The 14,460-nt window shown below is 52.4% G+C and overlaps 1 non-coding gene across 1 annotated transcript; it reads left to right on the top strand.

The window, feature by feature from the left end:
- The first annotated feature begins 14,150 nt into the window (after positions 1-14,150).
- trnam-cau (transfer RNA methionine (anticodon CAU)) lies at positions 14,151-14,223 on the top strand. Its single transcript has one exon. It is a non-coding gene; the product is annotated as a tRNA-Met (tRNA).
- The last annotated feature ends 237 nt before the right edge of the window (positions 14,224-14,460 follow it).

Below are 14,460 nucleotides of genomic sequence, written 5' to 3'. Positions count from 1 at the left end.
TGTGGGTGTGGTTTGCTGGACTCCTCGAGCATCTCCCACACCTATCCTCTTCCCCGAAAAATTTACTGAGCCTTGCTCCGGCCATATGCGCCCAGTGCAAAACCTTGAATTGTATCAGGTTAAGCCTGGCGCACGAGGACGAAGAGTTTACCCTACGTAGGACATCTGCCCACAGCCCCTCTTCAATCTCTTCCCCCAGCTCTTCTTCCCATTTTCCCTTCAGCTCATCCACCATGATCCCGCCTCGTCTCTCATTTCCCTGTATATATCCGACACCCTACCATCCCCCACCCATGTCCCCGAGATCACTCTATCCTGAATCTCCTGCGTCGGGAGCTGCGGGAATTCCCTCACCTGTTGCCTCGCAAAAGCCCTCAGTTGCATGTACCGAAATGCATTCCCTTGGGGCAACCCATATTTTTCCGTCAGCGCTCCCAGACTCGCAAACGTCCCGTCTAAGAACAGATCCCTCAGTTGCACAATCCCAGCTCTCTGCCAAGCTCTAAATCCCCCATCTATTCTCCTCGGGACAAACCTATGATTATTTCTTATCGGGGACCGCACCTAGGCTCCCGTCATTCCCCTATGCCGTCTCCACTGCCCCCAAATTTTCAGTGTTGCCTCCACCACTGGACTTGTGGTGTATTTCTTCGGTGAGAACGGCAACGGTGCCATCACCATAGCTTGTAGGCTAGTCCCCCTGCAGGACGCCCTCTCAAATCTCTTCCACGCCGCTCCCTCCTCTTCTCCCATCCACTTACACACCATTGAAATATTGGCGGCCCAGTAGTACTCACTTAGGCTCGGTAGTGCCAGCCCCCCCCTGTCCCTACTACGCTGCAAAAATCCCCTCCTCACTCTCGGGGTCTTCCCGGCCCACACAAAACTCATAATACTCTTCTCGATTATTTTGAAAAAAGCCTTCGTGACCATCACCGGGAGGCACTGAAACACAAAAAGGAATCTTGGGAGGACCTCCATTTTAACCGCCTGCACCCTACCTGCCAGTGACAGGGACACCATGTCCCATCTCTTAAAGTCCTCCTCCATCTGTTCCACCAACCGCGTTAAATTAAGCCTATGTAATGTACTCCAATTCTTGGCTATCTGGATCCCCAAGTAACGAAAGTCCCTTGTTACCTTCCTCAACGGTAAATCCTCTATTTCTCTGCTCTGCTCCCCTGGATTACCCACAAACATCTCACTTTTCCCCATGTTCAATTTATACCCTGAAAAATCCCCAAACTCCCCAAGTATCCGCATTATCTCTGGCATCCTCTCCGCCGGGTCCGCCACATATAGCAACAAATCATCCGCATACAGAGATACCCGGTGTTCTTCTCCCCCCCTGAGTACTCCCCTCCACTTCCTGGAACCCCTCAATGCTATGGCCAGGGGCTCAATCGCCAGTGCAAACAATAACGGGGACAGAGGACATCCTTGCCTATGGAGCCGAAAATAATCAGACCCCCGTCCATTCGTGACCACGCTCGCCATCGGGGCCCTATACAGCAACTGTACCCACCTGATATACCCATCTCCAAAGCCAAATCTCCTCAGCACCTCCCACAAATAATCCCACTCCACTCTATCAAATGCTTTCTCGGCATCCATCGCCACCACTATCTCCGCTTCCCCCTCTGGTGGGGGCATCATCATTACCCCTAGCAGCCTCCGTATATTTGTATTCAGCTGTCTCCCCTTCACAAACCCAGTTTGGTCCTCATGAACCACCCCCGGGACACAATCCTCTATCCTCGTTGCCATTACCTTGGCCAGAATCTTAGCGTCCACATTCAGGAGGGAAATAGGCCTATAGGACCCGCATTGCAGCGGGTCTTTTTCCTTCTTTAGGAGGAGCGATATCGTTGCCTCTGACATAGTCGGGGGCAGCTGCCCCCTTTCCTTCGCCTCATTAAAGGTTCTCATCAGTAGCGGGGCCAGCAAGTCCATATATTTCCTATAGAATTCAACTGGGAATCCGTCTGGTCCCGGGGCCTTCCCCGCCTGCATGCTCCCAATCCCTTTCACTACTTCCTCCGTCTCAATCTGTGCTCCCAGTCCTGCCCTCTCCTGCTCCTCCACCTTAGGAAATTCCAGCTGATCCAGAAAGCACATCATTCTCTCCTTCCCATCCGGGGGCTGAGCTTCATATAATCTTTCATAAAATGCCTTGAACACTCCATTCACTCTCTCCGCTCCCCGCTCCATCTCTCCCTCCTCATCTCTCACCCCCCCTATCTCCCTTGCTGCTCCCCTTTTCCTCAGTTGGTGGGCCAGCAACCTGCTCGCCTTCTCCCCATATTCGTACTGTGCACCCTGTGCCTTCCTCCATTGTGCCTCTGCATTACCCGTAGTCAACAAGTCAAATTCTACATGTAGCCTTTGCCTTTCCCTGTACAGTCCCTCCTCCGGTGCCTCCGCATATTGTCTGTCCACCCTCAGAAGTTCTTTCAACAACCGCTCCCTTTCCCTACCCTCCTGCTTTCCTTTATGTGCCCTAATAGATATCAGCTCCCCTCCAACCACTGCCTTCAGCGCCTCCCAGACCACTCCCACCTGAATCTCCCCATTATCATTGAGTTCCAAGTACCTTTCAATACACCCCCTCACCCTTAAACACACCCCCTCATCTGCCAATAATCCCATGTCCATTCTCCAGGGTGGACGCTGTTCTTTTTCCTCCCCTATCTCCAGGTCCACCCAATGTGGAGCGTGATCCGAAATAGCTATTGCCGTGTACTCCGTCCCCGTCACCTTCGGGATCAGTGCCCTTCCCAAAACAAAAAAGTCTATCCGTGAATAAACTTTGTGGACATAGGAGAAAAACGAAAACTCCTTACTCCTAGGTCTACTAAATCTCCAGGGGTCTACTCCTCCCATCTACTCCATAAAGTCCTTAAGCACCCTAGCTGCAGCCGGCCTCCTTCCGGTCCTGGACCTCGATCTGTCCAGCCCTGGATCCAGCACCGTATTAAAATCTCCACCCATTACCAACTTCCCCACCTCTAGGTCTGGGATAGGTCCTAACATACGCCTCATAAAGTTGGCATCATCCCAGTTCGGGGCATATACGTTCACTAAGACCACCGCCTCCCCTTGCAATTTGCCACTCACCATCACGTATCTGCCCCCACTATCCGCCACTATGGTCTTTGCCTCAAACATTACCCGCTTCCCCACTAGTATAGCCACCCCCCCGTTTTTTGCGTCTAGCCCCGAATGAAACACCCGCCCCACCCATCCTTTGCGTAGTCTGACCTGGTCTATCAGTTTCAGATGCGTCTCCTGCAGCATAACCACATCTGCCTTAAGTTTCTTTAGGTGTGCGAGTACCCGTGCCCTCTTTATCGGCCCGTTCAGCCCTCTCACATTCCACGTGATCAGCGGGGTTGGGGGGCTCTTTACCGCCCCCCCCCCTTGTCGACTAGCCATCTCCTTTTTCAATCCAGCTCCTCACCTGGTTCCCACGTAGCGGTATCTCCCCCCAACGGCGCCCTCCCGACCCGACCACCCCACCCCATACCAGCTCCCCCTTCTCCCCAGCAGCAGCAACCCAGTTAACCCCCCACCCCCCCCACCGCTAGATCCCTCACTAGCGTAATTGCACCCCCCATGTTGCTCCCAGAAGTCAGCAAACGCGGGCCGACCTCAGCTTCCCCCCGTGACCTTGGCTCCCACTGTGCGAGGCCCCCTCCTTCCTGCTTCCCTGTTCCCGCCATGATTACCATAGCGCGGGAACAAAGCCCGTGCTTCCCATTTGGCCCCGCCCCCAATGGCCGGCGCCCCCAGCTGCTCATCCTCCCTCCCCCCCTCCCCATGACATGGGGAAGAGAGAAAAGTTACAGGGTCGCAGGATTAACAACTTGGGAAATCATCTCTTCCCCCTTTTCCCCCTCTTGTAAGGTTTTCGGGCAATTGGCCCTTTTTGGACTGCCCAAGAATAAAACCCAGAGACTGTAAACTGGACACTTTTCAGCCAAGGGAACGTAACTTAATTTCCCAGCAGGCTTGGTCCGCTGAGCCGAGTAGGGGCATAGGTATTTACAACCCCCCCCCAGGAGCTACAAGGAAGAAGGAGCCAGACAACTAGATAAGATTAAAACACAGACAAAGTGGCACGGGAATACACAAGGGGCCTGCCTGCAAGCAGGACAATGGGATGGTCATAGCCCCATGCAGATGTAAATGACTTGGCCTCCACCAGAGCAGAATCCAATCAACACCCCATCAACATAGCGATCTCCGGAGCAGATGGAAGACTTTGAAAATCTTCACAAGGGAGCTCAACCTCATTATCTCAAAAAGCAGACTGGAGGCGGACCTAGGGGAGGTACTCCCATCTTGACAGGTCTGACCGGCTCAAAGGGGGCAGGACCAGCGGGAACTTTAAACCTTATGGATTCAATGCAAAAGGGGCTGGCCGAACACAGGAAAAAGCCAGGTAAAACGGATATAAAAGGGGCTGTGTTTCGATTGAGGGTCTGTTGGCTTGATCTCTCCACCTTCAACTTGACCTCCTGCAGCCTGTGACCGTAAGTACCCTGCAGCAGCTTGCGAAACTCCCTTGACCTTGATAGTGGTTGAGGCTTTGGGGCAGGGGCTTGATTTGTGTTCCATGTCATTGCTAAAATTGTGTAACAATAAGATTTTACGTTGTGTCCGTTATAGTATTTCCTGAATAGACTTAGTTTGTGTTAGAGTTTAAGATTTTATTATAATTTCTTCTGTTTGATGATTTTGACCTGGGTTTTGCAATAAACCTTGATTTGCTGATAATTGGAGTCGTTTCAATTCTTCAATCTCTCACCAGCGATCTCTGACCAAGTCATTGTTAAGATATTCCTCACCTTAATTCCGGGGTCGAGAATCTAGGGTCATCTTGAACGATTTGAACCCGTTCACTCAGGACAGGCTGCTGGTTAGGTAATAAACAGCAGTGTCCTATTCTCTCTCTTGGGAAAGCTACTCCAGCGAAGTAGGAACCGGGTGGGTGTTGTACCACCGGCAAGAGAGAGAATCACCTGGGCATTGGTGGGGGTCTGGATATCTGTATGATATAAGCCTCAGGCTTCCGGTTAGGGATAAACGACAGGCTTGATTCAGTGCTCTCTCCCGCGGAGGTGTCCCAGTGCGGCATCCCCTGGCCTCTGAAGTTTCAGTGCCAGCTGGAGAGAGACACACACAGATACTCAAACCCCAGATATCGGCCCAGTAGTGGAGTAGCAGAGATGGAACCCTCTACAATGGCGACCGTGGCAGGAGCCCGGTGGTTTGGAGTATGTGACTTGGCAGAGGGGGTGAGGGAACGAAGTAAAATGGAGGAGAGAATCTCCTCATATATGTGGCAAAAGGTCAACCTCACCAAACCTTGGGTCTCAGAATTAATCAATGCGGAGCGACCTGTAATGGCGGCGGCCGCATGGACAGAAAGTAAGGCACACAAAAGGCACTTGGAGAAGGCAGTGTGGCTGGTCTGCTTGTCCCAGCAGGTAGCCAAAACAGAACGAAGGGTCGAAGAATTAGAGCAGGAGCTGGGAGAAGTTAGGGCCAGCGCAGGGGACAGCGCTAGCGCAGCTGAACGACTGCGGGAGGAATTGGCAGAAATGAAACAGGGCAGCCTACAGGACAGCGAGTCTAACCGGTGCGAAAAGGAATATCTCCACTGCCAGATAGTGGAGGGTAAGACAAAGGAAGGAGGCTCCAGGAACTCTATGCTCGGAGTACAGAGCAGTGTAGGAAGCTGGAGGGGAAGTTCCGGGACATCCAGGCAGCGTACCGAGTGGCTTGCGAGGAAGTAGGGGACTGTGCTCACGGGCCGTGCCAGGCACGGATAACGGAGTTGGAGGAGACCTTGTCCAAGGTCAGGGGACAGGTACACCTGGTAGGTCCAGGGGGGTTCCCAAGGGGCAAGGTGCTCCTCGCAGCGGATAATTCCCCGAAGGCCAAGGGCAATAGACCGCCTCCTGAGGCGCCGGGATTGTGTCCGGGTCGGCAGGGGGGGATCGGACTGCACGTTCAGGGGCAAGTCCAGGGGGGATCAGCAGGGTACCGCCAGCTGGCGGCGTGCCCGCGTGGTTTCGTATGTGGGTCCCCATGGGATGGGGACAGACCGCTGCCTGGGATGCCGGTGATGGGGCCGGGGCAGCAGGTAGGGTTCGGACCGCCCGGTCAGGGGCAGGTCCAAGGGGGGTCAGTGGTGTATCCCCAGATAGCGGCGTCTCCTATATGGGTAGTTAGCCCAGGGACAGGGGGGCTACCCAACGGGGCAGGAGAGCTGGACGCCGGGGAGGCGGAGGAGCAGGAGCCCCAGGTAGGGCAGATGTGCCCTGTCAGGCAGAGAAGGTATGGTCCCCCGGCGGGGCTGGCAAATAGGGGACTGGTTGAGAGCGACATTATCATTCCTCATGCAGCATCCGCGCTCAGGGGGATGGTGGCCCACGTTCCCAGGCTAGCTCCGAAAGGGGATCCGTCGCTTCATTTTATGGAGGTGGAGCAGGCAGCCAGCATTAATGACTGCGACGAGGGGGAGCAGGTAAGGATGCTCCTGATGACCCTAGATGCACAGCTATGCAGGGCAGTGACCTCCGGGAATGGGGGACGACCTGACACATGGGCGGGAGCACAGACTGCTGTGCTGGAGGCAATGGGTTTGAATCTGGGGAGCCCTTTCATGAGGGTGGGGGAAACCAAGCAGCAACCAGGGGAATCTCCCACTATGTTCGCAGACAGGCTGTGGATTGTCTATGTGGAGGCATGCGGGGTCCCCGCGGATAGACAGAATTTAGGGGAGAGAACAGCCCACTGGCTAAAGACCCTAGTAGCCAACTGTCTCCCTAACGTTAGGGCAAAAGCCGAACACTGGTTCGACCCGCAGACCCCGGACCTTAATGAGGCAGAGGTCCTTAGGAAACTCACCCTCGCATATCGCAATGGGGAGAGGAGTGAGGAAAAGCTCCTTTAGGGTAAGGTGCATGAAATCGCGCCAGCAGCCCCTAAGAGAGAGTGGAAGCATGAGGGCACCCGGACCTCCGACAAGAGACCGGTATGCTACGGGTGTGGTAAGGCCGGGCATTTCAGGAGGGAGTGTGAGAACCCTAGCAAGGAGGAGAGGGCTCCCGCAGTAGAGAGTCAGACCCCGACGGCAGGAGCAGCTGCCCCAGAAACCATCGATTTAAAAAAACTTTTAGCCTTTTTGCAGAGCCCAGCAGCTGGGTCGGGACAGGTGGCAATGGCAACGGGCCAGGACCTGCCGGCACCCACACCACAAGAACCCGTATGACTACCCAGGGTGCAGCCTCAGGAAAAAGGGAGCGCGGGGGTAGTTCTAGCCCCATACCCTGGTCCGGTCCAGGTGCAGGGTTCCATTCTGGAGGCTGCCTCAGCGGCTATTTGCAGTTTAAATCCCTTAAGGTGGGACCCATGCGAACGCCACATCAGTCAATTTAAATTGTTCCACCCCATAAGGGCAAGAAAGAGCAAGGTGGGGGGGGGGGGGGGGGGCTGGGGGTGGTAGTGGAGAAACCCCCCGTAGAATTAACGACGGTGGGGGAGGTCCCTGACTCCACGGCCACACAACCGGTGACAAGGTGCTGTCCCGAAGGGGCAGTCCCAAAGAAACCGACAGTGCTGCAAGCACCCAGCCCAGGGACAGTAACGATTCCCAAGCCATTACCTGTGGGTCAGGTGGCCTGCCTTGGTATAGAGGCTAGGGAGGCAGAGGAGAGGGAGGTATCACCTTGGGCGTGGGAACCATCCAGGGGACGAAGGAGCAATCGGGTCTCCAAGCCCCCGGTAAGATGGTCCCCAGTAGAAGGGAACGGTGAGGGATGTAGGACATTATCCAGTGCTGCCACAGGTAGCCCAGTCTCCGGAGGGAGCAGAAAGGGATCCCCGAACCCCTTTGGGGAAGGAGAGGCAAGGGGCAGTCCGGACCCCCGGGAGGGGGAGGTCTGGCCCGAGCCGTTGGTCCAAACAGGTGAACAGCCCCAGTATAGCGGGGTCCAGTTTTAATTTGGCCACCCGGAGACGGGTGGCATTGTATATATCATTTTCCAACTGCTAGTTCTAATTAGTGTTTAGTGGTGTGTGGGTTATTTAGGATCGTGGGATCACAGAAGCGCATCGTGCAGTGATATAATGATTGAGCAGCAGGCACTAGGACCCTGATGGAGCCGGGCTGTGGACACAGAATCACAGACAGGCTGCGGCAATTTCATGTCAATTTCCCAACTTCAAAGCGGGAGCTACTGCTGCCGCTGGATAGAAGCCATGCACTTTAAGGTAGGTAGTTCTGTAGAGGCAAGGATGTGTTTTGTCTGTTTTACAGATGGGGCACCCGACGATGTGGAGCTTGCTGATGATCTTGGCGATGGTGGGACCGGGAGAACTCCGCAGAGGCGAGACAGAAGAGTCCTTCGTCTACGGGTGCTCTGGTGGCAGAGCCCCTCTTGTCACTACCGGACAGGGAGACCAGGTGGCCACAGAGCAGACCCGCTACTCACACCTGGGGAGGTGGCCTGGATGGCTGGGATCGAACTCGACCAAGTACTCCAACCACCAGAGCTTCACCTATGGAGAGGCCTCTGTACTCTGCGAGGAGATACAGGTGGCGACTGACCGGGTTAGGGTGACTGAGGGCAGGCGGGTGTGTTTAACCTGTAAGGGGGACGTTCCTTTGGGGAGATGGTGGTGGCCCAGGAAGCTGAGCCTGGACATGAGGGATCGGTCCTCGGACTGGGAACGCCTGGACAACAACACCTACCGGACCATCACTGGGTCACCGGGTAGGATCACCGTTTGCTGGGATAAGTGGTGGGCTTCTGACCAGGGCATTTATTTGTGTTTATGGGGGTCTACCAAGGCATGTCCACAAGGGGCATCGATCACTTTTGTTAGGTGGTGGCAGAACCCAGGAAACGGGATGAATTGACCGCAGTGGGGAGGGATGTGTAACGCCCAGGGAAGGGATGACTGTAAAAGCTACCGAACTGCTGGTTCAGGTAAAGCGACCCCTGCCCACAGCCCAACCAATCGACCCTCATAACTGTCCGATCACCACCAGGGGGGCCTGAGAATGGTTTAGTGTTTGTCCCCACAAAGAAAATGTTGTACCAGGGGGTACATTATGCTGTCGCCTCAGTTGTACTGAACCTCTCAGCTGCAGGTATCGACGACGGAGGAAAAATGAAGAGCCTTCAACGGGAAGAAGCGAAGTGCAGCCCAGAAAAGATCCTCAGTGAAATAAGGAGATTCAAATGTAAATAGTTGTATGGATTCGCGGGTTTCAGTTACTTGATTGTGATATATGTACAGGGACCCTTACGTTTGGGGTTCCGGTGAAATGTGTGTATGTTACTGTGTGTTTGAATTAAGTATGGTCTTGTCTTTCCCTTTCAATGAAATTAGGGGTAGCCTAGATTAAGGGAACTGTCTTGGGACTTGTAGTTTTGCATGTTGTTGAGGGGGGGCCTACGGTCCACACAAAAGGAAATTATTGCCCTTCACCTGTGTCGATACGGTCCAAGCAGGTAGGGACGTATCGAAGGGGCATCTGTAAGGTTTTCGGGCAATTCGGCCCTTTTTGGACTGCCCAAGAATAAAACCCAGAGACTGTAAACTGGACACTTTTCAGCCAAGGGAACGTAACCAAATTTCCCAGCAGGCTTGGTCCGCTGAGCCGAGTAGGGGCATAGGTATTTACAACCCCCCCCCAGGAGCTACAAGGAAGAAGGAGCCAGACAACTAGATAAGATTAAAACACAGACAAAGTGGCACGGGATTACACAAGGGGCCTGCCTGCAAGCAGGACAATGGGATGGTCATAGCCCCATGCAGATGTAAATGACTTGGCCTCCACCAGAGCAGAATCCAATCAACACCCCATCAACATAGCAGCGATCTCCGGAGCAGATGGAAGACTTTGAAAATCTTCACAAGGGAGCTCAACCTCATTATCTCAAAAAGCAGACTGGAGGCGGACCTAGGGGAGGTACTCCCATCTTGACAGGTCTGACCGGCTCAAAGGGGGCAGGACCAGCGGGAACTTTAAACCTTATGGATTCAATGCAAAAGGGGCTGGCCGAACACAGGAAAAAGCCAGGTAAAACGGATATAAAAGGGGCTGTGTTTCGATTGAGGGTCTGTTGGCTTGACCTCTCCACCTTCAACTTGACCTCCTGCAGCCTGTGACCGTAAGTACCCTGCAGCAGCTTGCGAAACTCCCTTGACCTTGATAGTGGTTGAGGCTTTGGGGCAGGGGCTTGATTTGTGTTCCATGTCATTGCTAAAATTGTGTAACAATAAGATTTTACGTTGTGTCCATTATAGTACTTCCTGAATAGACTTAGTTTGTGTTAGAGTTTAAGATTTTATTATAATTTCTTCTGTTTGATGATTTTGACCTGGGTTTTGCAATAAACCTTGATTTGCTGATAATTGGAATCGTTTCAATTCTTCAATCTCTCACCAGCGATCTCTGACCAAGTCATTGTTAAGATATTCCTCACCTTAATTCCGGGGTCGAGAATCTAGGGTCATCTTGAACGATTTGAACCCGTTCACTCAGGACAGGCTGCTGGTTAGGTAATAAACAGCAGTGTCCTATTCTCTCTCTTGGGAAAGCTACTCCAGCGAAGTAGGAACCGGGTGGGTGTTGTACCACCGGCAAGAGAGAGAATCACCTGGGCATTGGTGGGGGTCTGGATATCTGTGTGATATAAGCCTCAGGCTTCCGGTTAGGGATAAACGACAGGCTTGATTCAGTGCTCTCTCCCGCGGAGGTGTCCCAGTGCGGCATCCCCTGGCCTCTGAAGTTTCAGTGCCAGCTGGAGAGAGACACACACAGATACTCAAACCCCAGATATCGGCCCAGTAGTGGAGTAGCAGAGATGGAACCCTCTACACTCTTCACCCCACATATTCGCCCCACCACTTTGTCCCAAACGTTCTTTTTCTAGCCCGCTTATTCCAGTTTCTCCTCGACAATAAATGTCCACGCCTCATCTGCCGTTTCAAAGTAGTGGTGTTTCCCTTGATGTGTGACCCACAGTCTTGCCGGCTGCAGCATTCCAAATTTAACCATCCTTTTGTGCAGCACCGCCTTGGCCCGATTAAAGCTTGCCCTCCTTCTCGCCACCTCCGCACTCCAATCTTGATATACGCGGATCACCGCGTTCTCCCACCTACTGCTCCGAGTTTTCTTTGTCCATCTGAGGACCATCTCCCTGTCCTTATATCGGAGAAATCTCACCACTATGGCTCGAGGAATTTCTCCAGCCCTCGGTCTTCGCGCCATAACTCGATAGGCTCCCTCCACCTCCAACGGGCCCGTCGGGGCCTCCGATCCCATTAATGAGTGCAGCATCGTGCTCACATATGCCCCGACGTCCGCCCCTTCTGCACCTTCGGGAAGACAAAGAATCCTTAAATTCTTCCTCCCCGCATTATTCTCCAGCACCTCCAGCCTTTCCACACACCTTTTGTGTTGTGCCTCGTGCATCTCTGTCTTCAATACCAGGCCCTGTATGTCGTCCTCATTCTCAGCAGCCTTTGCCTTCACCATGCTAATCCAGCTCTCGAACACCTGCTCCTGGGTCTTTTGCTCCTCCTTTAGCCCTTCAACCGCCTGTAATATCGGGGCCAACATCTCATTCCTCATCTCCTTTTTCAGTTCTTCCACGCAGCGCCGCAGGAACTCTTGTTGGTCAGGGTCCCATATTAAACTGCCTCCTTCCGACGCCATCTTGCTTTGAGCCTGCCTTCCTGGCCGCTGCTCTAGAGGATCCACCGCAATCCGGCCACTTTGCTCTCCTTTTTCCATCCGTGTCCAGGGGGGATTCCCTTCTGGTTTACCGCACAGTGTTTTTAGTCGTTAAAATTGCCGTTGGGGCTCCTATCAAGAGCCCAAAAGTCCTTTCCACCGGGAGCTGCCGAAACGTGCGACTTAGCTGGTCATCGCCGCACACGGAAGTCGGGACGTTGAGTGTCTTCAAGACAGAAGTTGATAAATTATTGATTTCTCGAGGAATTAAGGGCTATGGAGAGAGAGCGGGTAAATGGAGTTGAAATCAGCCATGATTGAATGGTGGAGTGGACTCGATGGGCCGAATGGCCTTACTTCCACTCCTATGTCTTATGGTCTTATGGTCTTATAATGTTGACCGTTCACCTTTTAGCCCTTGAGGCCGTTATTTGCATTTTAAAGCCAAAGCTGTGGGTACACTTTGAGCAGCCAGTAGGTTGGGCCTCCTTCTAAATGCACAATGTTTCTGACATTTTTTTAAAAAATTCCTTCGCCTTTTCCACTTATTTCATATTCCCATCTCCGCCGCTGATAGAAATGCAGACAACCTGCTTGCAGCAGCTCTGCAAATCATTCGGCATCACTGTGTTGTGGCAGATGAAAAACATTTGAAAGTGCCTCACCATTGCTTGCAATGAAACGACCGGTGAGCCTGATGCTTTGCCCAAAGGGAAAATCAATGTGAAGAAAGTGGCCATCTATCTGACTCCACCATGCTAATCCAGCTCTCTAACATCTGCAACAATTCCCCCAACTTGGCTGTGTTTTCATGTTTCTGGCTGCCAAGGATCACTTTAGTCTCTGTCTCCAAGATACTCGAAAAACAGCAGAGCAATTCTGCTTTGGCTATGCTTGCTGCCTCAACACAGCGATTTTTCGGATCGCCTCAACGTGACCAAGCAACCGCAGCTCGTACCACCAGCAGAATGGAAAACCACAGTGGCCGGGTAATGATCAGTGAGGGGCCTGAAGGTGCATATTAGAAAAACTGGGAGGGAAATTTGCAGTCAGCACAAGTGGAAGGGAGCAGTCGACACCCCTGCCTCAGTGATAGAAATCTTCCTTTGCTTGCAGGTGAGTGCCTATTTTTGGATGCATTGCTGCTCAAAGGAACTCCTGCTGGCACGCAGATGGAATTGCAGCAGCATCACCACAGTGTCGTCGACTGCCTTCCTCCAGGAAAAGATGTTTCCTCTGCCTTGACAACAACATGTTAAGCTATAATTCAGCTATTCATTTGGCAATACAGTTTCTACCAAAGCATAGTTTACCACACACTTACTTCTAAAAGTGCACCCATAAATCGTATTCGCCATTCAAGCAGCGACCTAGCGTTGACTTTGGTGTATTAACGCCTCGGGTCTTCTGCTGTGCCAACGGAGCCATTGAGGCAAAGCCTCAAAATCCACAGTGTTTGTTCAATGTTGACCGTTCACCTTTTAGCCCTTGAGGCCGTTATCTGCATTTCAAAGCCAAAGCTGTGGGTACACTTTGAGCAGCCAGTAGGTTGGGCCTCCTTTTAAATGCACAATGTTTCTGACACTATCTCAATTAATGTCTTCCTCCCTCTCTCCCTCAATTGTTTCAGCATGCATTGCTTTGTGACGGGGATTGTTTAGCGTATCCCTTTTAGCCCTTGTGGGCTTCACCTTCACCTTAATGACAAAGGTGTGGGCACACTGTGAATCGCCAGCTTCTCCTTGCAGGTTGCGCCTGTGTTCTAAGGGATAACGTGTCTGAGTCTGCATCGCAAGCTGATGTATTTTTCTCTAAGCTGCCTCAATGTTTTCTGAAGATTTTTCACTTTGGCAGGATGCAGACTGTAAGGATGGCAAAACTGGTCATGCTGTCTGCAGAGCAATTCAGTGCATGCCTCCTTATCGCAGTAGGCAGCACATCAATCCCATCATTTGAAGTTCCTGAGGATAATCTTCAGGGAGGGCAGCATTGTGTTCAAACGATTTCCAACCTCTGATGTCACGTTGCCATCTCTGCTGTTGGCAGAAAGGAAGGCAACTTGCTTGCAGCAGCCCTCCAAATGATTGGTCTTCTCTGTGCAGCAGCATGAGGAAAATGCATGAGCTGTGGTTTGAATGAAACAACTGGTGGTCGTGACGTTTTGTCTCTTGAGTGAAATCTAGTGGAGAATGTGGGCATCGATCCCACTGCCTCTCACATGCAAAGCTAGCGCTCTGCCACTTGAGCTAATTCTCCCTGGTCGGCACCAAATGTGTGCCAATTGTCCTCACTTTCTGCAAAATGATGTTGTAACAGCAGTAGAATTGTGAATGGGGGCTCCCTGATGCCTCAACAAAGTATATGTTAAAACAAACACAAACAGACGGAAGCCTTCTTAGCGCAGTAGGCAGCGTGTCAGTCTCATAATCTGAAGGTCCTGAGTTCAATCCTCAGAGAGGGCAGATTTTTATTAAAAATTCCTTCGACTTAGCGACTTATTTCATATTCCGATCTCCGCCGCTGATAGAAATGCAGACAACCTGCTTGCAGCAGCTCTGCAAATCATTCGGCATCACTGTGTTGTGGCAGATGAAAAACATCTGAAAGTGCCTCACCACTGCTTGCAATGAACCGACCGGTGAGCCAGATGCTTTGCCCAAAGGGAAAATCAATGTGAAGAATGTGGCCATCTATCTGAC

Source organism: Scyliorhinus torazame, chromosome 11, assembly GCF_047496885.1.
Source record: "Scyliorhinus torazame isolate Kashiwa2021f chromosome 11, sScyTor2.1, whole genome shotgun sequence".
Taxonomy (NCBI): domain Eukaryota; kingdom Metazoa; phylum Chordata; class Chondrichthyes; order Carcharhiniformes; family Scyliorhinidae; genus Scyliorhinus; species Scyliorhinus torazame.
Note: the sequence above shows the minus strand (reverse complement) of the source record. Positions and strands in the feature narration are given on the sequence as shown.